The following is a 25,499-nucleotide window of genomic DNA, read 5'->3' on the forward strand; positions in this document are numbered from 1 at the left end:
AACACATAGTCAATCAACTATACTCCAATAAAATTTTGAAAAAAAGAATTTAACACAAGAAAAAAGAAACCAAAAGAGAAAAAATACTTTAAAAAAAAGACATATGGATGGCCATAACACACATACAAATATGTCCAACATTACTATTACAGAAATGCAAATCAAAACTACAATGAGGTATCACCTTACACTGGTCAGAATGGCCATCACCAAAAAAAAAAAAAAAAATCCTACAAGTAAGAAATGCTGGAAAGGGTGTGGAGAAAGGGGAACATTTCAACACTGTTGGTGAGGCTGTGGAGGAAAGGAACTCTCCTACACTGTTGATAGGAATGTAAATTGGTTCAGGGGCTATTGAAAACAATATGGAGGTCCCTTAAAAACTAGTTACCATGTGATCCAGAGTAAACAAAACTTCAAAAAGATACATGCAGCCCAATGTTCATAGTAGCTCAATCAACAAAAGCCAAGACACGGAAGCCACCTAAGTGTCAATGAATTAATGGATAAAGAAGATATGGTATATATATATACCATATATATATATATATATATATATATATATATATATATATATACACACACACACACAGTATATATATATATATATATATATATATATATATATATATGTACACACACACATAGGAATATTACACAGCCATAAAAAGAAAAAAATAATGCCATTTGCTGCAACACAGATGGACCAAGAGATTATATACTATGTGAAGAAAGTCAAAGAAGTATATGATATCACTTATATGTACAATCTAAAAAATGATATAAATGAACTGATTTCAAAACAGAAACAGACTTAGAATACACACTTATGATTCCAAAGGGGAAAGGTTAAGGGATGGATTACTTAGGCATTTGGAGTTAACATATAGACATTAGTATATGTAAAACAAAGAATCAACAAAGACCTATCATATAGCAGAAAGACAAACCTAGACAGTGTATTAAAGAGCAGAGACATCACTTTGCTGACAAAGGGCCATATAGTCAAATTTATGGTTTTTCCAGTAGTCATGTACAGATATGAGAGTTGGCCCATAAAGAAGGCTGATCACCAAAGAATTGATGCTTTTGAACTGTGGTGCTGGAGAAGACTCTTGAAAGTCCCTTGGACAGCAAGGAGATCAAAGCAGTCAATCCTAAAGGAAATCAACCCTGAATATTCATTGGAAGGACTGGTGCTGAAGCTGAAGCTCCAATACTGTGTCCAGCTGATGTGAAGAGCCGATTCACCGGAAAAGACCCTGATGCTGGGAAAGATTGAGGGCAAGAGAAGAAGGGGGTGACAAAGGATGAGATGGTTGGATGGCATCACTGACTCAATGGACATGAGTTTGAGCAAACTCCAGGAGATAGTGAAGGACAGGGAAGCCTGGAGTGCTGCAGTCCATGGGGTCTCAAAGAGTTGGACATGACTGAGCGACTGAACAACAATAGCACAGAGAACACTACTCAATATTCCATAATAACCTAAATGGGAAAATAATTTGAAAAGAAAAGATACATATATATGTATAGTGAATCACTTTGCTGTACACTAGAAACTAACACAATCTGTGCTGTGCTTAGTCACTCAGTCGTATCCGACTCTTGGTGACCCCACGGACTGTAGCCCACCAGGCTCCTCTGTCCGTGGGGATTCTCCAGGTAAGAATACTGGAGTGAGTTGCCATGCTCTTCTCCAGGGGATCTTCCCAACCCAGGGATCGAACCCAGGTCTCCCGCATTGCAGGTGGATTCTTTACCATCTGAGCCACCAGAGAAGCTTCACATAAGTCAGAATGGTCACCATCAAAAACTCTACAATTAGGAAGAGCTGGAGAAGGTGTAGCAGAAAAGGGAATCCTCCTCCATTTGTTAACACAAATGACAATTTGTGCAGCTGCTATGGAAAACAATATAGAGGTCCTTTAAAAAATTAAAAATGGAGTTACCATATGATCCACAATTCCACTCTTGGGTATATATCCAGAAAAGACAAAAACTATTTCAAAAAAATGCATTCATCCCTATGTTCATTATAGCTTTATTTACAATAGCCAAGACATGGAAGCAACCTAAATGTTCACAAGTGGAACAATACATAAAAAGGATGTATATATGTATCTGTGTGTATATGTGTGTGTGTACATATATATATACATATATATATATACACATATATATATATATATATATGGAATATTACACAGCCATAAAAAGAATGAAATAATACCATTTGCAGCACCATGGATGGACCTAGAGATTATCAACCTATGTGAAGTAAGTGAGACAGAGAAAGACAAGTATCATATGATATCACTTTTATGTGGAATGTAAAAAATGATACAAGTGACCTAATTTACAAAGCGGAAATAGACTCACAGATATAGAAAACAAACTTATGATACCAAGAGGAAAACATAAGAGGAGGGATAAACTAGGCATTTGGGATTAATATATACACACTACTATATGTAAAATTGGTAATCAACAAGGACCTACTTTATCACACAGAGAACACTACTTAATATTCTATAATAACCTAAATGGGAAAATACTCTGAAAAAGAATAGATACATGTATACATATAACTGAACCACTTTGCTGCACTCCTGAAATTAACACAACAAGGTAAATCAACTGAACTCCAATATAAGCTTTTTTAAAAAAAGAAAAAACATCTGTAACAAAAGAGAAAAATCTCAGAACAAAAAATAAGACATACAGATGGCCAAAAGTCCTATGAAAAGATGTTGAACATCACTAAATATAAAGAAATGCAAATCACAACTACAATAAGGTATCACCTCAGACCAACCAGAACAGCCATCATCAAAAACTCTACAAATAATAAATGCTGGAGAGGGTGTGGAGGAAAAGGAACTCTCTTACACTATTGGTGGGAATGTAATTCTTACAGTCACTATGGAGCACAGTATGGAGGGTCTGTAAACTAAAAGTAGAGCTAATATATGACCCAGCAATCCCATTCCTGGGCATATATCCAGAGATAACCATAATTTGACAAAATACACACACCCTATCATTCATTTTAATAGCCAAGACAAGGAAACAGCCTAAACATCCATCAAGAGATGAATGGATAAAGAACATATGGTATATATCCAGTGGAATATTACTTAATAAGAAAGAATGAAATAATACCATGTGCAGCAACATGAATGGACCCAGAGATGATTATACTAAGCAAAGTAAGCAAAGCAGAGTAAGACAAATGTTATATGATATCACTTATTTGTGGAAGCTAAAAAATGATACAAATGACCTTATTTATGAAATAGACAGTCACAGATGTAGAAAACAAATTTATGGTTACCAAAGGGAAAGGAGAGTGGGAGAAGGGATAAATTAGGAGTTTGTGGTTAACATATACACATTACTATATATGTAAAATAGATAACCAACAAGGACCTACTGCATAGCACAGGGAATATACTTAGTATTTTGTAATAACCTATAAGGGAAAAGAATCTGAAAAACAATGTGTGTTGCATAACTGAATCACTGTGCTGTACACCTGAAACTAACCCAACATTCGAAAACAACTACACTTGAATATTAAAAACTCACCTGAAAAAAATTTCTAAAGCTTACCTGATAACTTAACAAATGCAAAAACAAAACAAAAACAGTGGCATTATTCCAACCACAAAAGGAAGGGATAATTATATAACAAGATAGGGGTGCTAGTTAGTGCTCAAATAGCAATCATATTACTATATATATCCATAAATTTATCAAATTTACACACTGTATCCATTAAATGGACACATCACATATAAAATATATTTTAATAAAAAATAAGTAAAAAATTTTTTTTCAAAAAATAAGAGAAACACTGCTTAATTCATTTTTTAAATCTATGGCATTAAAATTTGCATGCAGTTTTTCTGTTGGGGATATGTCTTTGTCACATCCTGATTTCAAACTATTTTAAAAATCTATAGTATAGATTTTCCTGGTGATCCAGTGGCTAAGACTCTGCACTCCCAATGCAGGGGGCCTGGGATGGATCCCTGGTCAGGGAACTAGATCCCACATGCTGCAACTAAGGGCCTGCATGCTGCAACTAAGATCTGACATGGCCAAATAAATAAAATTAACAAAAAAGGTCACTCTTGTTTCTAAGTAATCCTTGCATTCAAGCCAGTGGTACTTGAAAAATAAATAAATAAAAGGAAAAATCTATGTTAATTAAAACAGTATGGTACCGACTGAAAAATAAAACATAGATCACTGCAACAGAAGACAAAGCGCAGGAGCCAAGATGGCGGAGGAGTAGGACGGGGAGAACACTTTCTCCCCCACAAATTCATCAAAAGAGCATTTAAACGTCGAGTAAATTCCACAAAACAACTTCTGAATGCCGGCAGAGGACATCAGGCACCCAGAAAAGCAATCCAACTCTTCGAAAGGAGGTAGGAAAAAATATAAAAGACAAAAAAAGAGACAAAGAGGGAGGGACGGAGTTCCGTCCCGGGAAGGGAGTCTTAAAAAGAGAGAAGTTTCCAAACACCAGGAAACCTTCTCACTGCCGAATCTGTGCCGAGCTTTGGAAGCACAGAGGGCAACATAACAGGAAGAAAAAATAAGTAAACAATTAAAACTCGAAGATTGCGAGTCCTACGGTAACTCCCCCAGCGGAGAAGCAGCACAGACGCCTGCACGCGCCATTAGCAAGCGGGGGCTGGGCAGGGAGGCGCAGCGCGGGCTGCATCACTTAGAGTAAGAATCTGGCCTGAATACCCTGAGCACTATCTGAGCGAAATAATTTGGGCTAGCAAACCAGACTGTGGGATATCTACCACGTGAAAAACCAGCCCTAACCTAAGACCGCCAGGCCCGCGCACGGAACAAAGAATTGAACAGAGATAGCCAGCTCCAGACCTTCTCCCTCTGGTGACAGGCAGCCAGAGCAGGAAGGGGGCAATCACAGCCCCAGAGAGACATTATCTATAAAACTGTAAGCAGGCTTCTTTGCTAACTAAAACTTTTTGGGGGTCTGGACGGTTAACATCTGCCTGAGAAGGTGCGCCGGTTTTACACCCAGATAACCGAGTGGCGGGGAGGCAATAAGTCGCAGCATTGGCGCTCGCCAAACACCTCATCACTTGAGCTGCTTGGACCTGGGAAGAGCACAAAACTCAGGCCCAACTGAGTCTGCGCCTCTGAGGACTACCCGAGTGCCTGAACCTGAGCGGCTTGGACCTGGGAGGTACATGCAACCCAGGGCCAGCCTCAGATTGTTCCCAGCGGAACAACCTAGAGCCCGAGGAGTGTGGGCAGGGAGGCTACACGCGCCGTGAGCAGGGGCAGACCCAGTGTGGCTAAGGCACTGCGAGCGCACGCCAGTGTTATTTGTTTGCAGCATCCCTCCCTCCCTCCCCACAGCGCGACTGAACAAAGAGAAGAAATACAGCTCCACCCATCAGAACACCGACACAAGCTTCCCTAACCAGGAAACCTTGACAAGCCACCTGTACAAACCCACACACAGCGAGGAAAAGCCACAATAAAGAGAACTCCACAAACTGCCAGAATACAGAAAGGACACCCCAAACTCAGCAATTTAAACAAGATGAAGAGACAGAGGAATACCCAGCAGATAAAGGAACAGGATAAATGCCCACCAAACCAAACAAAAGAGGAAGAGATAGGGAATCTACCTGATAAAGAATTCCGAATAATGATAGTAAAATTGATCCAAAATCTTGAAATTAAAATGGAATCACAGATAAATAGCTTGGAGACAAGGATTGAGAAGATGCAAGAAAGGTTTAACAAGGACCTAGAAGAAATAAAAAAGAGTCAATATATAATGAATAACGCAATAAATGAAATTAAAAACACTCTGGAGGCAACAAATAGTAGAATAACAGAGGCAGAAGATAGGATTAGTGAATTAGAAGATAGAATGGTAGAAATAAATGAATCAGAGAGAATAAAAGAAAAACGAATTAAAAGAAATGAGGACAATCTCAGAGACCTCCAAGACAATATTAAACGCTACACATTCGAATCATAGGGGTTCCAGAAGAAGAAGACAAAAAGAAAGACCATGAGAAAATACTTGAGGAGATAATAGTTGAAAACTTCCCTAAACTGGGGAAGGAAATAATCACCCAAGTCCAAGAAACCCAGAGAATCCCAAACAGGATAAACCCAAGGCGAAACACCCCAAGACACATATTAATCAAATTAACAAAGATCAAACACAAAGAACAAATATTAAAAGCAGCAAGGGAAAAACAACAAATAACACACAAGGGAATTCCCATAAGGATAACAGCTGATCTTTCAATAGAAACTCTTCAAGCCAGGAGGGAATGGCAAGACATACTTAAAATGATGAAAGAAAATAACCTACAGCCCAGATTATTGTACCCAGCAAGGATCTCATTCAAGTATGAAGGAGAAATCAAAAGCTTCTCAGACAAGCAAAAGCTGAGAGAATTCTGCACCACCAAACCAGCTCTCCAACAAATACTAAAGGATATTCTCTAGACAGGAAACACAAAAATGGTGTATAAATTCGAACCCCAAACAATAAAGTAAATGGCAACGGGATCATACTTATCAGTAATTACCTTAAACGTAAATGGGTTGAATGCCCCAACCAAAAGACAAAGACTGGCTGAATGGATACAAAAACAAGACCCCTACATATGTTGTCTACAGGAGACCCACCTCAAAACAGGGGACACATACAGACTGAAAGTGAAGGGCTGGAAAAAGATTTTCCATGCAAATAGGGACCAAAAGAAAGCAGGAGTAGCAATACTCATATCAGATAAAATAGACTTTAAAACAAAGGCTGTGAAAAGAGACAAAGAAGGTCACTACATAATGATCAAAGGATCAATCCAAGAAGAAGATATAACAATTATAAATATATATGCACCCAACACGGGAGCACCGCAGTATGTAAGACAAATGCTAACAAGTATGAAAGGAGAAATTAACAATAACACAATAATAGTGGGAGACTTTAATACCCCACTCACACCTATGGATAGATCAACTAAACAGAAAATTAACAAGGAAACACAAACTTTAAACGATACAATAGACCAGTTAGACCTAATTGATATCTATAGGACATTTCATCCCGAAACAATGAATTTCACCTTTTTCTCAAGCGCACATGGAACCTTCTCCAGGATAGATCACATCCTGGGCCATAAAGCTAGCCTTGGTAAATTCAAAAAAATAGAAATCATTCCAAGCATCTTTTCTGACCACAATGCAGTAAGATTAGATCTCAATTACAGGAGAAAAACTATTAAAAATTCCAACATACGGAGGATGAACAACACCCTGCTGAATAACCAACAAATCACAGAAGAAATCAAAAAAGAAATCAAAATTTGCATAGAAACGAATGAAAATGAAAACACAACAACCCAAAACCTGTGGGACACTGTAAAAGCAGTCCTAAGGGGAAAGTTCATAGCAATACAGGCACACCTCAAGAAACAAGAAAAAAGTCAAATAAATTACCTAACTCTACACCTAAAGCAACTAGAAAAGGAAGCAATGAAGAACCCCAGGGTTAGTAGAAGGAAAGAAATCTTAAAAATTAGAGCAGAAATAAATGCAAAAGAAACAAAAGAGACCATAGCAAAAATCAACAAAGCTAAAAGCTGGTTCTTTGAAAGGATAAATAAAATTGATAAACCATTAGCCAGACTCATCAAGAAACAAAGGGAGAAAAATCAAATCAATAAAATTAGAAACGAAAATGGAGAGATCACAACAGACAACACAGAAATACAAAGGATCATAAGAGACTATTATCAACAATTATATGCCAATAAAATGGACAACGAGGAAGAAATGGACAAATTCTTAGAAAAGTACAACTTTCCAAAACTGGACCAGGAAGAAATAGAAAACCTTAACAGACCCATCACAAGCACGGAAATTGAAACTGTAATCAAAAATCTTCCAGCAAACAAAAGCCCAGGTCCAGACGGCTTCACAGCTGAATTCTACCAAAAATTTAGAGAAGAGCTAACACCTATCCTGCTCAAACTCTTCCAGAAAATTGCAGAGGAAGGTAAACTTCCAAACTCATTCTATGAGGCCACCATCACCCTAATACCAAAACCTGACAAAGATCCCACAAAAAAAGAAAACTACAGACCAATATCACTGATGAATATAGATGCAAAAATCCTAAACAAAATTCTAGCAATCAGAATCCAACAACACATTAAAAAGATCATACACCATGACCAAGTGGGCTTTATCCCAGGGATGCAAGGATTCTTCAATATCCGCAAATCAATCAATGTAATACACCACATTAACAAATTGAAAAACAAAAACCATATGATTATCTCAATAGATGCAGAGAAAGCCTTTGACAAAATTCAACACCATTTATGATAAAAACTCTCCAGAAAGCAGGAATAGAAGGAACATACCTCAACATAATAAAAGCTATATATGACAAACCCACAGCAAACATTATCCTCAATGGTGAAAAATTGAAAGCATTTCCTCTAAAGTCAGGAACAAGACAAGGGTGCCCACTTTCACCATTACTATTCAACATAGTTTTGGAAGTTTTGGCCACAGCAATCAGAGCAGAAAAAGAAATAAAAGGAATCCAAATTGGAAAAGAAGAAGTAAAAATCTCACTATTTGCAGATGACATGATCCTCTACATAGAAAACCCTAAAGACTCCACCAGAAAATTCCTAGAACTAATCAATGATTAGAGTAAAGTTGCAGGATATAAAATCAACACACAGAAATCCCTTGCATTCCTATACACTAATAATGAGAAAACAGAAAGAGAAATTAAGGAAACTATTCCATTCACCATTGCAACGAAGAGAATAAAATACTTAGGAATATATCTACCTAAAGAAACTAAAGACCTATATATAGAAAACTATAAAACACTGGTGAAAGAAATCAAAGAGGACACTAATAGATGGAGAAATATACCATGTTCATGGATTGGAAGAATCAATATAGTGAAAATGAGTATACTACCCAAAGCAATTTATAGATTCAATGCAATCCCTATCAAGCTACCAACAGTATTCTTCACAGAGCTAGAACAAATAATTTCACAATTTGTATGGAAATACAAAAAACCTCGAATGGCCAAAGCGATCTTGAGAAAGAAAAATGGAACTGGAGGAAACAACCTACCTGACTTCAGGCTCTACTACAAAGCCACAGTTATCAAGACAGTATGGTACTGGCAGAAAGACAGAAATATAGATCAATGGAACAAAATAGAAAGCCCAGAGATAAATCCACACACAAATGGACACCTTATCTTTGACAAAGGAGGCAAGAATATACAATGGATTAAAGACAATCTCTTTAACAAGTGGTGCTGGGAAATCTGGTCAACCACTTGTAAAAGAATGAAACTAGAACACTTTCTAACACCATATACAAAAATAAACTCAAAATGGATTAAAGATCTCAACATAAGACCAGAAACTATAAAACTCCTAGAGGAGAACATAGGCAAAACACTCTCTGACATACATCACAGCAGGGTCCTCTATGACCCACCTCCCAGAATACTGGAAATAAAAGCAAAAATAAACAAATGGGACCTAATTAAACTTAAAAGCTTCTGCACATCAAAGGAAACTATTAGCAAGGTGAAAAGACAGCCTTCAGAATGGGAGAAAATAATAGCAAATGAAGCAACCGACAAACAACTAATCTCAAAAATATACAAGCAACTCCTACAGCTCAACTCCAGAAAAATAAATGACCCAATCAAAAAATGGGCCAAGGATCTAAATAGACATTTCTCCAAAGAAGACATACAGATGGCTAACAAACACATGAAAAGATGCTCAACATCACTCATTATCAGAGAAATGCAAATCAAAACCACTATGAGATACCATTTCACACCAGTCAGAATGGCTGTGATCCAAAAGTCTACAAATAATAAATGCTGGAGAGGGTGTGGAGAAAAGGGAACCCTCTTACACTGTTGGTGGGAATGCAAACTAGTACAGCCACTATGGAGAACAGTGTGGAGATTCCTTAAAAAACTGGAAATAGAACTGCCTTGTGATCCAGCAATCCCACTGCTGGGCATACACACTGAGGAAACCAGAAGGGAAAGAGACACGTGTACCCCAATGTTCATCGCAGCACTGTTTATAATAGCCAGGACATGGAAGCAACCTAGATGTCCATCAGCAGATGAATGGATAAGAAAGCTGTGGTACATATACACAATGGAGTATTACTCAGCCATTAAAAAGAATACATTTGAATCAGTTCTAATGAGGTGGATGAAACTGGAGCCTATTATACAGAGTGAAGTAAGCCAGAAGGAAAAACACCAATACAGTATACTAACGCATATATATGGAATTTAGAAAGATGGTAACGATAACCCTGTATACGAGACAGCAAAAGAGACACTGATGTATAGAACAGGCTTATGGACTCTGTGGGAGAGGGAGAGGGTGGGAAGACTTGGGAGAATGGCATTGAAACATGTGAAATGTCATGTATGAAACGAGATGCTAGTCCAGGTTCAATGCACGATGCTGGATGCTTGGGGCTGGTGCACTGGGACGACCCAGAGGGATGGTATGGGGAGGGAGGAGGGAGGAACGTTCAGGATGGGGAACACATGAGAAATAAAAAAAAAAAAAAAGACAAAGCACAGAAAGTAACCCATGCATACATAATCAATTAACTTATGACAAAGGAGCCAAGAATATACAATGGGAAAAGAACAATCTCTTATACTCATTGAGATTGACAATCTCAGTACTCAATAAATGGTATTGAGAAAACTGGACAGCCATATGCAAAAGAATGAAATGGGAACACTGTCCTACTCTGTACATAGGATTTTCTCAAAATGGATTAAACACTTGAATATTAAGACCTGAAACCATTCGATTCCTAAAAGAAGGCAAAATTGGCAAGCTTCTGGACATTGATCTTGGTGATAATTTGGGGGGATTTGACACCAAAAGCAAAGGCAAAAATAAATCAGACTATATCAAACAAACAAAAAGCTTCTGCACAGCAAAGGAACCATCAATAACATTATAAGGCAGGGGCTTCCCTGGTGTCCAGTGGTTAAGAATTCATCATGCAATGTAGGAGACACAGGTTCGAACCCTGATCCGAGAAGATCCCACATGCTGCAGACCATCTAAATCCGTGTGCCACCATTATCCAGCCTGTGCTCTAGAGCCCACGTGCTGCAACCACTGAGCCTGTGTGCCCTAGAGCCCGTGCTCCACGACAAGAGAAGCCACCACAGTGAGAAGCCAGAACACCGCAACTGAACTGCAGGCCCTGCTCAGCGCAACTACACAAAAGGCCACGCAGCGACAAAGACCCAGCACAACCAAAAATAAATAAAATTATTTTAAAAAATGAACAGGCAACCTACTGAATGGGAGAAAATATTTGAAAATCATACCTGATAAGGGGGTAATTTCCAAAATATATAAAGAACTCATAAATATAACTAGCAACCCCCCAACCCCCTCCCTGAGGAACAATCCAATTTAAAAATTGGCAGAAGATCTCACTAGACATTTTTCCAGTGACAACCTACAGATGGCCAACTGGTCCATGAAAAGATGCTCAATATCATTAATCATCAGGGAAGTGCAAATTAAAACCACAATGAGACACCACCTCATACCCATTAGAATGGCTATTATCAAAAAGACTTTAGATAACAAGTATGGTGAAAATGTGGAGAAAAGGGAACCCTTGTGCAATGGTAGTGGGAATATAAATTGGTATAGCCGCTATGGAAAACAGTATAGAATTAAAAAATTAAAAACAAAACTACCTTCTGACCCAGATATTCCAATTCTAGGTATTTATCTGAAGAATATAAAATGCTACTTTGAAAAAATAAATGCACCCCTATGTTCATTGTAGTAATATTTACAACAGCAAGATATGAAAACACCTATGTGTCCTTTGATGGGTGAATGAGTAAAGATGTGGCATAAACAATACTAAACCATAAACAAGGAAATTCTGCCACTTACAACAACAGGGATGGACCTCGAGGGTATTATGCTAAATGACTTACATCAGAGAAAGTCAGAGAAAGATGATATTGTATGATCTTACATATCTGCAGAATTAAAACAAAAGCAAACCAAGTTCATAGTTACAGAGAACATATTGGTGGTTGCCAACAACAAGGGTAGAGGCAATAGGGGTGGGCCAAATGGATGAAGCAAGTCAAAAGGTACAAACTTCCCATTACAACATTACAAGTCATAGGGATGTAATATATGGTGACTATAGTTAATAGTACTGTATTGTGTATTTGGATGTTGCTAAGCAGGTCAATCTTAAAAGTGCTAATCACAAGGAAAAAATTCCTGTAACTATGTATGGTGATGAATTTTACCTAAACTTATCATAGAGATCCTTCTGCAACATACACAAACATCAAATTGCTGTGTTGTACACCAGAAATTAATGTAATATTGTATGCCAATTTTGCTTCAGTTTTAAAAATTACATGACCTTGTGCTCTCAGGGCTTTCCAGGTGGCACTAGTGGTAAAGAACTCTCCTGCCAAGGCAGGAGATATAAGAGACACGAGTTCGATCCCTGGGTCAGGAAGATCCCCTGAAGGAGGGCATGGCAACCCATTAAATTATTCTTGCCTGGAGAATCCCATGGACAAAGGAGCCTGGCGGGCTATAGTCCATAGGCTTTCAGAGAGTCAGACATGACTGAAACAGCTTAGCGTACACGCACGTGCTCTTGAGAATGTGCAACTTTGTTCCATTCATAGAGAAACACAGGACACCAAAAAGATGTACCCTATCTGCTTACATTTCAACTTTCCCCCACAATTACTATGTATGTCCTAAAGACAACTTCTTACACATCATGCCTTACTTCCCTACTGGAAAGTAATTCCACATACTCTCTCCCCCAGGGAGCTGAAATGAAATAAATGAAGCCACGTGTATTGTAGGTGTAAAAATGTGTGTATCTCAAAATGCTATCACTTAAAATGTGTCTACTTTTTAATGCTTTTGAATTGTTTCACACACCAAAAAAAAAAAAAAAAGAAAAGAAGAAAAAGTTTACAAAATTGTAACTGAAGCTCACAGTTTAAAAACCAAGCTAAAAATCATTATAATTTTTCACAGGAGGAGGATTAGGCAAACTCTGGCAGCAGATGACTTCACAAGATGTGAAGAAGTTAAGACTCTTCAAAGGACTGCTTTTTTATGTTCCTTAGTGTGATGTACCTCACAAATGAGTTTCGCTTTTTTAAAAAAAAACAAACAAACAAACAAACGCACCTGCTGATCTCATTTCTGATCTCTAGGTCTCCTCTGAGCGAACCCTATGTCTCATCTCCAACAAGATGGACTAGCCTATCTCTATCTTAGAAACTCAATGAGATTAAGTTTTATACCCCCAGCTTTGAGCAGATGACCTTTGTCCTTGGTTCGGTCTTTAAGGACATTTGCTTGGAGGATGATACCTGATGATTGGTTCCCCTAAGATTGCTGGAGTTATGGAATTTCAGTTGATGGATGGCTTGTCGTTTTAGTCCCTTTATTATCTTTTTAGACCAATGTGGATTACAAAAAATTTCCCAACCTTCTAAGGCACAGTGCTGCTCTACAGGATTAGATTTCAGTAGACCTCACTCTAGTCCACCTGAATCAGAACGGAATCAGTATTTTAACAAAGTTCCCTAGGCAATGGTAGTCTCTAGCCAAGGATTAGGAACCACTGGACTAGACCAGCCTCTTTAAAATGTCTGAGCACTAGGATTTTGTCCTCCTGACATACCACATACTTTAGTGAAATACCTGAGATCCTGTGTGCATAAAGCAAGTGTCTCAACAATTTAACTTTGCCAATTTTGTGGGAGTGGGGCTCTTTCCCTGTGAGACTTCTGAGCGTATCCTCACTGGAAGTGAGTCATAGATTTGGTTCAATCACATGCTCATCAAAGTATATTTGCTTGAAGTACCCTGACATTGGGGCACAGTGGTAAAGAATTGCCTGCCAATGCAGGAGACGCAAGATACATGGGTTTAAAACCTGGGTCGGGAAGATCCCCTGGAGAAGGAAATGGCAAGCTGCTTCAGTATTCTTGCTTGGGAAATCCCATGGACAGAGGAGCCTGGAGGGCTACAGTCCACGGGTTTGCAAAGAGTCAGACACAACTAAGCTCACACACGCATGTGCACACACACACACACACCCTTACATCATTAACTCTCTTTTTAAACTGACAAATTTTGTGCTGCTGTTTTTGGCAAAAGTCAAATTGAAAGAACTCTCTCTCATTCAAACATTTACATACACGCATACACAACCCCCACCCCCCACACACACACAGGCTTACTTTTCTCAGTTGTTTTCTGATAACTAGTTACCAGAATACTATAAACATGAGAAATGGAATATTTCTGGCCATATCAGTAAACAAAGGATGTTGCAGTCATTAAAGACTGCAGTCCTCCAATGTGAGCAGGCAAGCCCTGAGGACACTTAGGAAGGAAAAGAACCCCTGCCATCTACCAGCTATCAGACTGCAGCCACTCCCCATGATGAACCCTGAGGGAACTCAGGATGTGATAATACAGGATCCTGACCCCAGATAGTTGAGGTGCATATCAAAGGAACGGCTTCTGTGAGCCCAGACTCTTGAATCTTCCCACACATAGAAAAGTGCTATATTCCTTGAGATATCTGATTTTAACTAACAATAATCTTTTGCTGCTATGCAAGCTGGATTGTGGAGGAACCAGAGATCAAATTGCCAACATTCCTTGGATCATAGAAAAAGCAAGAGAATTCCAGAAAAACGTCTACTTCTTCTGCATTCACTATGCTAAAGCCTTTCACTATGTGGATCACAATAAACTGTGGAAAATCCTTAAAGAGATGGGAATACCAGACCACTTTACTTGCCTCCTGAGAAATCTGTATGCAGGTCAAGAAGCAACAGCTAAAACCAGACATGGAACAACAGACCGGTTCTAAATTGGGAAAGGAGTACATCAAGGCTGTATATTGTCACCCTTCTTATTTAACTTATATGCAGAGTACATCATGCAAAATGCTGGGCTGGATGAAGCATAAGCTGGAATCAAGATTGCCGGGAGAAATATCAATAACCTCAGATATGTAGATGACACCACCCTTATGGCAGAAAGTGAAGAGGAACTAAAGAGCCTCCTGATGAAAGTGAAAGAGCAGAGTGAAAAAGTTGGCTTAAAACTCAACATTCAAAAAAATAAGATCATGGCATCTAGTCCTATTACTTCATGGAAAATAGATGGGGAAAAACAATGGAAACACTGACAAACTTTATTTTCTTGGACTCCAAAGTCACTGCCATGAAATTAAGAGGCTTGCTCCTTGGAAGAAAATCTATGACCAACCTAGACAGTGTACTAAAAAGCAGAGACATTACTTTGCCAACAAAGGTTCCATCTAGTCAAAGCTATGGTTTTTCCAGTAGTCACGTATGGATGTGAGAGTTGGACCATAAAGAAGGCTGAATGCTGAAGAATCGATGCTTTTGAGCTGTGGTGTTGGAGAATACTCTTGAGAATCCCTTGGACTGCAATGAGATCAAACCAGTCAATCCTAAAGGAAATCAATCCTGAATATTCATTAGAAGGAGTGATGCTGAAGCTGAAGTTCCAATACTTTGGCCACCTGATGTGAGGAACCAAGTCATTGGAAAAGACTCTGATGCTGGGAAAGACTGAAGGCAGGAGGAGAAGGGGGTGACAGAGGATGAGATGGTTGGATGACTTCACCGACTCAATGGATGTAAGTTTGAGCAGGCTCTGGGAGATGGTGAAGGACAGAGAAGCCTGGCATGCTGCAGTCTATGGGGTTGCAAAGAGTAGGACATGACTGAGCAACTAACAACAACAACAATCTTTTGATGTTCCTGAGTACCTGCCCTTTGTTGCAAAACTTCTATATGACCTGGCTCCTCCCCTTACCTCCTGGGAACAGTTTCTCAGAGCTATCTGAAGTGCTGCCTCTGGGGCTGCAGTCCTTGTTTTGCCTCAAATAAAACTTAACTTGCAACTCTCACATTGAGTTACTTTTTTATTTTTAACACATTTACTTTGAGTAATGGCCAGGCTTTCCATGTGGAATAGTCTAAATTCTCTGTCTCAGTTATAAGAAAATGTAACTGAGCATTTTGGCTGACTTTAGGCTGGGACTTGATTCTTCTTCCAATAGGTAGACTTGAGCAACACCTTCTTACCACCTAAGTCCATCCTCTGATAGATGTGCTGCTAAAGGACAACTCAGGGCAAAAGCAAGTCAACCTACATCCCTACTGATGTTTTGTATATACATATGAAGTGTACAAATTCCCTGGTAAACACTAATAATAAATGCTTAATAAAGACTTGGTTGAATGAATGTATGGTATACTTGAGTCAATGAGCAGAGGAGGCTGCTGGGAGACAGGATGGGCAACTGAATATAGTCATATTTTATGAATGAACAATGGCCGACTTCCCTGGTGGTCTAGTGGTTAAAAATCCACCTGCCAATGCAGGGGACATAGGTTCAGTCCCTGGTCCAGGAAGATCCCACATGCTGCAGGACAACAAATCCTGTGCCCCAAACTACTGAAGCCTTAGAGCCTGTGCTTCACAACAAGAGAAGCCACCGTAATGAGAAGCCTGCACACAGCAACTAGAGAGTAGCCCCCACTCACCGCAACTAGAGAAAGCCAACATGCAGCAACGAATACCCAGCACAGCCAAAAATAAATTAAATACACCAATAGCAGCAAACAATGGGACCACTGAGAGAGATTTTGTCATAGGGTAAAGAGAAGCTTGGTACAGCAAGCCAGTCTCAGCTGAGGGTTGAAAGGAAGTGATGATTTTGACCCTACGGTGACAATAACACTTGTGTGGTGGTGCCAGAGCCACATGGGCCTAAACTTCCAAGGAGGGGTGCCTTGCCTTGAGAACAAAGCCTGCAGGCATAAGCCGAACTAACTATAAACATTCCCAGGCCCCAGGACCCTTCTCTGGGACCCTCCTCTTTCTGAGAAAAACACCAGAGGGTCCTGTGCCCTTTCTTTTTAGGAACATAACTGGTGGAGAAATTTTTACATCATCAGGAATGAATAAGACGGCACAGCTGAGAACTGTAGCTCCAGAGACATGGTTCATTGTTGAAACACCAGCTCCTCTAGCCAAGACGGCCTTCTTCACCAGAAGTGTGGACACATATAAAGGGGCTTGGGATCCCCAGAAACACTTGGTCTATACAGCCTCCTAACTGTGCCACAGGATTCATTTTCCACATCTTCCTCTTAGTTCTAGAACCCCCCAAGTTCCAGTTTATAGCATATAAGTATATGGCTTCTGTTTGTGGTATATATGTGGGTTTTGTTGTTATGAAAATGAAAAAAGAGGAATGAGTTTTTCTTTTTCCCTTTTCTGAGAACAAAGAAGATAAAGAGAACAGTGAGCAAGCCTGAACATTCTTAGTTTTTCACTTTAATTGCACCTAAGTCTGCATGTCTGTAACTAAGTCTGCTTTCTCGCCCCCTAACTCTGCAGGAGCTATAATTCACATTTTCTCCTATTGGTTCTATGTTAAGTGCATCCCCTATCTGGTGTTTTACCCTTACAACAACGCTTCCCCTTGTAGTTACATATCAGAAAGTAGGCCGCAGGGCCACCGAACTGCCAGACTCAATTACTGGGTTACTGACTCCAGTTTCTGGGTGTCTTTGAAACGATGCAAGAGGAAGAAATCAAGATCCTATTACCTCATTACCTTTGTTCCTCGTTACCAACTCTTGACTCCGAGCCCTTGCCTTACATAAGCCCCTAGACTCCCCATGGAGAGGGGGCGCAGTGCTTGAGGCACAAGCCTACTCTGTTCCTCTCTCCACTGGCTGAGAATAGAAAGCCCCCTTTCTATTTCCCCCAAACTCTCTCTCCGTGTATTTCATTCGGCTTCAGTGGACAGAGAAGGCCAAGATTTTGGCCGGCAACAGTTTCTGTTATTTAATGAAAAAATTTAATTCTCCACATTATTCCAGTTTACTCCAGAATCCCGACCAAAATCCCAAACCAGGGATTTTACTAATATTCTATAATGCAAAGCTAGAGGGGAATGTACAAGAGAAATTTGGGGGGAAAATACACGTGTGAATAAACATGGACTCAAGAGACCAAGTGGAACATGAGATCAAGTGGAAAAGAGAGAGGCCAGTGTCTGTTTTTTCATACCACCACCCCAATTTTCAGTGGACAATGAGCAATGGCCTACAATTCAACTCAGTTTTGATACTATCAACCTGAAGATAGCATGAGATTACATCAGTTAAGGGCTCAGTCCTACAAGACTGCTCCTCCCCAACATATACACACATACTTTAGATGCCAGTCTCAAATCCAGGTTGTCATTTGCTCTGACCCACCTGTCATAGGTCAGAGGTTCCCACAACTCCCTCCTCGGGCTCTATTAATTTCCTAGAGCAGCTCACAGAACTCTGAGAAATGTCTACTAATAGATCATGGATGAAATGGTTGGATGGCATCACCTATTCAATGGACATGTTTGAACATACTCTGGGAAATAGTGAAGGACAAGGGAGCCTGGCATGCTGCAGTCCATGGGGTCGCAAAGACTTGAACATGACTGACTGAACAACAATATGATAGACAAAACTCAGGGACAGCCAGATGGAAAAGATGAGTAGGGCAAGGCGTAGGGAAAGGGGGCGGAGCTTTCATGCTCTATCTAGGTGAGCCACTTCCCCCAAATCTTCCAATGTTCACCAACCTGGAAGCTCTACAAACTCTGTCCTTTTGAGTGTTTATGGAGGCATGATTGATTAAATCGTTGGCCACTGGTAACTTAACTAAATTCCCAGCCCCTCTCCTCTCCAGGAGACCTGGGGATGGGACTAAAAGGTTCAACCCTCTCATCACCTCATCACACTGTGGATTCCCCTGGCAACCAGCCCCCATTTTTGGAGACAGAGGTTTTCCAAGAACTGTCCTTAACATAACAAAGGCATCTTTATCACCCTCATTACTAAGGAAATTCCAAGCATGTTAGCTCTTCGCCAGCAAAGGGACAAAGACTAAATATACATTTCTCATTATAAATCATAATGTCACAGATGTCAAGAAAAGAAGTATTTTAATGAGAGAGGATAAGGGACTGTTTCCTTAAGTTATTAATAGTATGTGAAAGTATGTAAATTTTAAGAGCACAGTCTGAACAACTTTATATATATAGAGTCTCATGTAACCACCAACCACATCACAGTATGGAATATTTTCAGCACCTAGAAGGTTTTTGTTTTTTTTTTTTTTTGTCCTCTCCATGTTGATTGTCCCCAAAGGGTAACCATTATTTTAATATATCATCATAGACTACTTTTGCCTATTTTAACCTTTATATGGAGGCATCATACTTTGTGGGGTGTGTGTTTGCTGTTTTTTGTGGAGAGGACAGTTTTTAACTAAGGTTGTTACAGCCCAGATGACATTTAATGGTATGATTGAGAAGCAAAAACAAATGTAGAATATAAGGAGTCCCTTTCCAAGTCTAACTCAAAAAGAGTGTTCTCCTATCAAAAAAGCCAGACTGAGCCCTAAAAACCCCTGTCATAGAAGCAAAGGTAAACACCGTTTATATGACAAGAAGGATTTACTCCTGAGTACAGTCCCATTGGAGGAGAGTGTCTATTTAATATTTCAGTCCAACATAGATCTGCAGAGGCAAGTGGGATCAATAAAAGCTAGAGAGACCGCAGTTGCTGTGATATGTGAGTGGAGATGGAGAGAACCCTTTATAATCAGGATGCCCCCTCTATACCAAGGAATCCCAAGAGTTTCAGATGGTACTGGGCATATGGCAGGCCTTCAACAAATATCTGATGAAAGAGTGTTGAACTAAATGAATAATGAATAGTGTAGAAGGAAGACTTCTAAAATATTATCGTATTATACACCCATCACTCAGAAACTGGGAGTAAGCTGATAGACAACGGTACTTGTTTTGGTGAAACTTCAAATTTTCTTTTTAAAGATACTCCGGTTCTGGGACTTCCCTGGTGGTCCAGTGGTTAGGAAAGACTCCAGGCTCCCAATGTAGGGGGTGCGGGTTCATCCCTCATCAGGAAACTAGATCCCCTATGTCATAAGTAAGAGTTCACATGTCACAACTAAACATACTATGTGCCACAACGAAGACTTGGTGCAAAGAAATAATTTACAAAAAAAAAAAAAAATTCCAGTTCTGTCTCTGTGAAGAAAGCTGAGCGCAAAAGAATTGATGCTTTTGAACTGTGGTATTGGAGAAGACTCTTGAGAGTCCCTTGGACTGCAAGGAGATCCAACCAGTCCATCCTAAAGGAAATCAGTCCTGAATATTCATTGGAAGGACTGATGCTGAAGCTGAAACTCCAATACTTTGGCCACCTCATGCAAAGAGTTGACTCATTGGAGAAGACCTAATGCTGGGAAAGACTGAAGGAGGGAGAAGGGGATGACAGAGGATGAGATGGTGGGATGGCATCACTGACTCAATGGACATGAGTTTGAGTAAGCTCTGGGAGTTGGTGATGGACAGGGAGGCCTGGCGTCTGCAGTCCATGGGGTTGCAAAGAGTCAGACACAACAGAGTGGCTGAACTGAACTGATTTCTCTCTCAAGCAAATAACAATGAAATATTATCAGCACAATTCCCTAAGTAGTTTGAAATACCTAATGGCTGATCAGTTTACTAGTTCAATTCTTTTCTCTGGGTACTAGGGCAGGTCTTCCTACAAAAGTGTTAAATCAATATTATGTGTTACATGGGTGGATTTCAATATCATCTTCACATGCAAGTATTTTAGTATCAGAAAGAATTTTTCTATAATTTTAAATTGTCTAACATGATGAATTATTATAATTTAAATAATGCCATAGTTAAATCCACTGCGGTATCATGGACTGGATTTTGGAACAGAAGAACATTAGTGATAAAAACTGGTGAAATCCAAATAAAGTCAAGAGTTTTAGTAAGTAGTAATGTACCAGTATTCATCTCTTGCTTTTGACAAAGGTATCATGGGTATGTCAGATGTTAACATTAAGAGAAACCAGGTGAAGGATATATGAGAACACTATACTATCTTTCGAGAAGGCAATGGCACCCCACTCCAGTACTCTTGCCTGGAAAATCCCATGGATGGAGGAGCCTGGTAGGCTGCAGTCCATGGGGTCGCTAAGAGTTGGGCACGACTGAACGACTTCACTTTCACTTTTCACTCTCATGCATTGGAGAAGGAAATGGCAGCCCACTCCAGTGTTCCTGCCTGGAGAATCCCAGGGACGGCGGAGCCTGGTGGGTTGCCGTCTATGGGGTCGCACAGAGTTGGACACGACTAAAGTGACTTAGCAGCAGCAGCAGCAGCATACTATCTTTACAACTTTTTTGAAAATCCAAATTATTCCAAAATTTATGGTTTATTTTTAAAAATACAGTGGGACCTCCCTGATGGTCCAGTAGTTAAGACTCTGTGCTTCCAATACAGGGGGCAAGGGTCACTCTCTGGTCAGGAAACTAAGACCCCATATGCTGTGCAACACAGCCAAATTTGTTTTTTACTTTTTTCAATTAAAAAAAAAAAATACAGTAAGTCCCACTAGTTTTCGCTGTAGAAGATGATGAATGTTTGCTATTTACTTGACTTTTTGAGGCATATGGAGGGAGGGAGAAGCAAAGGATCTTTTATACTTCTTTACCTATACCATAGGAGCACACATCCAAAAAGAGCTTGGCTTCATTAAACACACATTCACATATTGATAATAGCTATGCTCACAGGTGTAGTGGAAGGCTAAGGGTGAGAGGGAAGTAGGAATGTTTATAAAAGGGGAACATGAGGGATCTCTGTGATGCTGGAAATGTTCTGAATCTTCAGTCTCAATGGTACACAATTATGATACTAAACTCTAGTTTTGCAAGATGAGAAGAACCTGGGTGAAGGCTACATAGGATCTCTCTGTATTTTATTTTAGATTTTTGACCATGCTGTGCAGACTATGGGATCTTAGTTTCCCAACCAGGATGGAAACCAGGCCCACAGCAGTGAAAGTGTCAAGTCCTAGGAATTCCCTCTGTATTATCAGCTTTCTCAAAATAAAAAGTTTATTAAAAAGACTTACAGATAGAGGAAAGGTAAAATAAAGAGAAAAATAGATGTGTTCAAACAAAATATTGATAATACTACAAATATAACATTTGATAATTATGAGCCATATTAGCATTGATTTCCAAGGCCAAATTGAGCTTGTAAAGAGAATTATCAAACTACTGTTTAGAACAGTAAGAAAAATTTTTCTTTTGTAATCTGTAGTCTCTAATGAGCAATGTAACTGATCCAAAGGTTATCATTCAGATGTCACACAAAAGCACAGAATAAAAACTATGAATTATATGTGAATCAGATCTACAATTCTTGGTGAATAAGTTACATGATGGAATGAATGAATGAATGAATGAATCAAACACCACTTCTTCCCAACCTCCAGGATTCCATACTTTCAATTATCTTCCCTAATTTTGCTTCTCCACTGGCTGCTTCCTCCTCAAATATGCTTAGAGCTTCCCTACCCTTAAATCCCCTGATCTCTTCACAAATAGCTTGTCATTTACAAGAGAAAAGACCAGTAACTTCACAGTGGAGCAAACCAGTGGACACTGACTTACACGAGTGATCAAAGCTACCATCACCGGTAAGTGACCAACTGACTTCATGTGGCTCCTGACAGGACAAGCTAAGAAGGAAACTAAACTGCTCAACTCCATTGAATTGTAAGTAAATATTAGAGAAACCCAATACTAAGCAACATTGTACAAACCAATGGCTGCAAAATATCCATGTGATGAAAGACAAAGAAGGCAGAACAACCGTTGCGTATGACAGACATGATGACTAAACGGAATGTGTGAGATTCTCAATTTGATCCTATGCCAGGAAAATGTGTTATGGAAACTTTATCATGAAAACTGCCAACATTTTGGGACTTCCCTAGCAGTCCAGTGGTTAAGAATCTGCCTTCCAATGCAGAGGACTCCAGTTTGATCTCTGGTTGGGGACCTAAGATCCCACATGCTGCAGGGCAACCAAGCTGGAGTGTCCCAACTCCTGAGCTCCATATGTCCCAATGAAGAGCCCCTGTTCCACAACTAAATGAATACATTAAAAATATTAAAAAAAAACTTTAAAGTACAGCAGTCATATTTTAAAATAGCAACCTCCTATGTAAATCCAAAGCCAACAAGTATAAGACTATATATCAGAGTCAACAAAAATGTTAGTCCGTTATATAACTTTTCGTTAGTTACATGGTTTGAAAGTGACACATTCTATCATACAAATGATATGGGAGATGAATGTTCAATTAGTATTTGGTATATAAAGATAAAATCAAGACATTAAAAATGGGTAATACTTTACTACTGTAGTCATAAAACTGAATCACTACTCAAAGAGACTATTTGATATTTTGTTCACCAAAAAAAATATCATTCTCTACTTTTAAAAAAGTCTATTTTATTCTTTGCAAAGAACATACATTATTTAACTTATTCTTACTTAAATCACAAATTCCTTTCCCCTCATTTTTTTGGTTTCTAAACTTCTTATAATTAAATATTATAAACATTATTCCAAGATGCCATATGGTCATTAATTCAATAGTAAGCAGCAGCTTAGTACTATTTTTATATTCTGATTTCCTGCCATTCCCATCTGTCCCATTAATGACCTAGATATCAGATTTTGATTAATTTTCCCCCAGCTCTTACATTTATTTCTAGTTTTCTAAAAAAATCCTCTCTGGTCTGTTGGCGGCATAAAATGAATCTTCCTAAATATTTGGTCTCAAATACTTCACTATTATACAAGGGTAGTCTTGACTTCATCGTGAAAAGAAAACAACCAATGAAAAACAGTTATTCTGAATTAGGGGCGATTGAATCAACTTTGATTAACATGTATCTTCTCAATTTTTCTAGTATGCTCTGAGAATATCTTGTTTTTGAAGTTGTCCCAGCAACTTTTTTTTCCCCAGCCAAACTAGAATTGTCCTGCTTGGCCTAATTAGAACTGAACTGTTTGGTTCTCATTAAACAACTCTGCTCAGTATTTTGTGGTTTTAAGTTGTTATAAGTCATTTAAGATTTTGTATTAGATCACATATCTAGGAGAAAGGAACCCCAAACACTCAGATTTAATCAAGGCATATCTCAATTGATTGCATGTCATTTTTGAAATGATTCATGTAAAATACCATATATGAACTATGGGTATTAATGTCTACTTAAGAAAATGACTATATTGTAGAGTAGTCCCAATAAATGTAGTTAATGAATGGATGAATGAAATATAAAATGGAACACTAAATAAACAGATTCATATACTAGTAAAAGCATATGAATTAGGTAACTGAGTTCAAGGCTTGCTGCTGCTGCTGCTGCTGCTGCTGCTAAGTCACTTCAGTCGTGTCCAACTCTGTGCGACCCCAAAGACGGCAGCCCACCAGGCTCCCCCATCCTTGGGATTCTCCAGGCAGGAACACTGGAGTGGGTTGCCATTTCCTTCTCCAATTCATGAAAGTGAAAAGTGAAAGTGAAGTCGCTCAGTCGTGCCTGACTTTTAGAGACCCCATGGACTGCAGCCTACCAGGCTCCTCTGCCCATGGGATTTTCCAGGTAAGAGGACTGGAGTGGGGTGCCATTGCCTTTCAGTTCAAGCCTTAGTTCCTTGATTAACTGCATATGTAACTTTAGTCACAGATCAAAAAGGTACTGTAAAGTTCATCATACTGGTTGAAATGAATCTATCTGGAAAATAAAGGCACCAAACTAGAGGTGCCTATGATTTCATAAAGGTTTATGGCCTTATGGCTGTGATGTGAATGCCACAGCTTATGCATGACAGGGTGTACATGTGGGAAAGAAGTTCTCCTTACATGCCCTGTTCCTTTCATGGTGGGGAGGGGTGGGAGGGGATCTTTCCCAGAAGCCTCCTATAATTTCCCTTTTATCTCATTGGCCACAATTGAGTCATATAGCCAATTCTGACTGCAAAGTTGGCTAGATAGTGAAGACTGGGTATTTTCAACCTCTAGATGGAGATAGGCAAGGAAGAAGACTGGGAATGGCTGTCGACTAGGCAGTCGACAGTCTGCCCCAAATCAGCTCACTGGTTTTAATGATGATGAAGATGAATCCAGAGAAGTGACTTACAGCAGTTTAATGTTAGGGCCAGAATCAAAACTAGAACTTATACCTTCTAATTGTGCAGTTCTGAGCATCCCCTAGTAGCCACAGTGCTTCTTCAAAGGTACCATACTGGGACTTCCCTCATGGTCCAGTGGCTAAGAATCTGCATGCCAAGGCAAGGGACACACATTCGACCTCTGGTCCAGGAAGATCCC

Source organism: Bos javanicus, chromosome X, assembly GCF_032452875.1.
Source record: "Bos javanicus breed banteng chromosome X, ARS-OSU_banteng_1.0, whole genome shotgun sequence".
Taxonomy (NCBI): domain Eukaryota; kingdom Metazoa; phylum Chordata; class Mammalia; order Artiodactyla; family Bovidae; genus Bos; species Bos javanicus.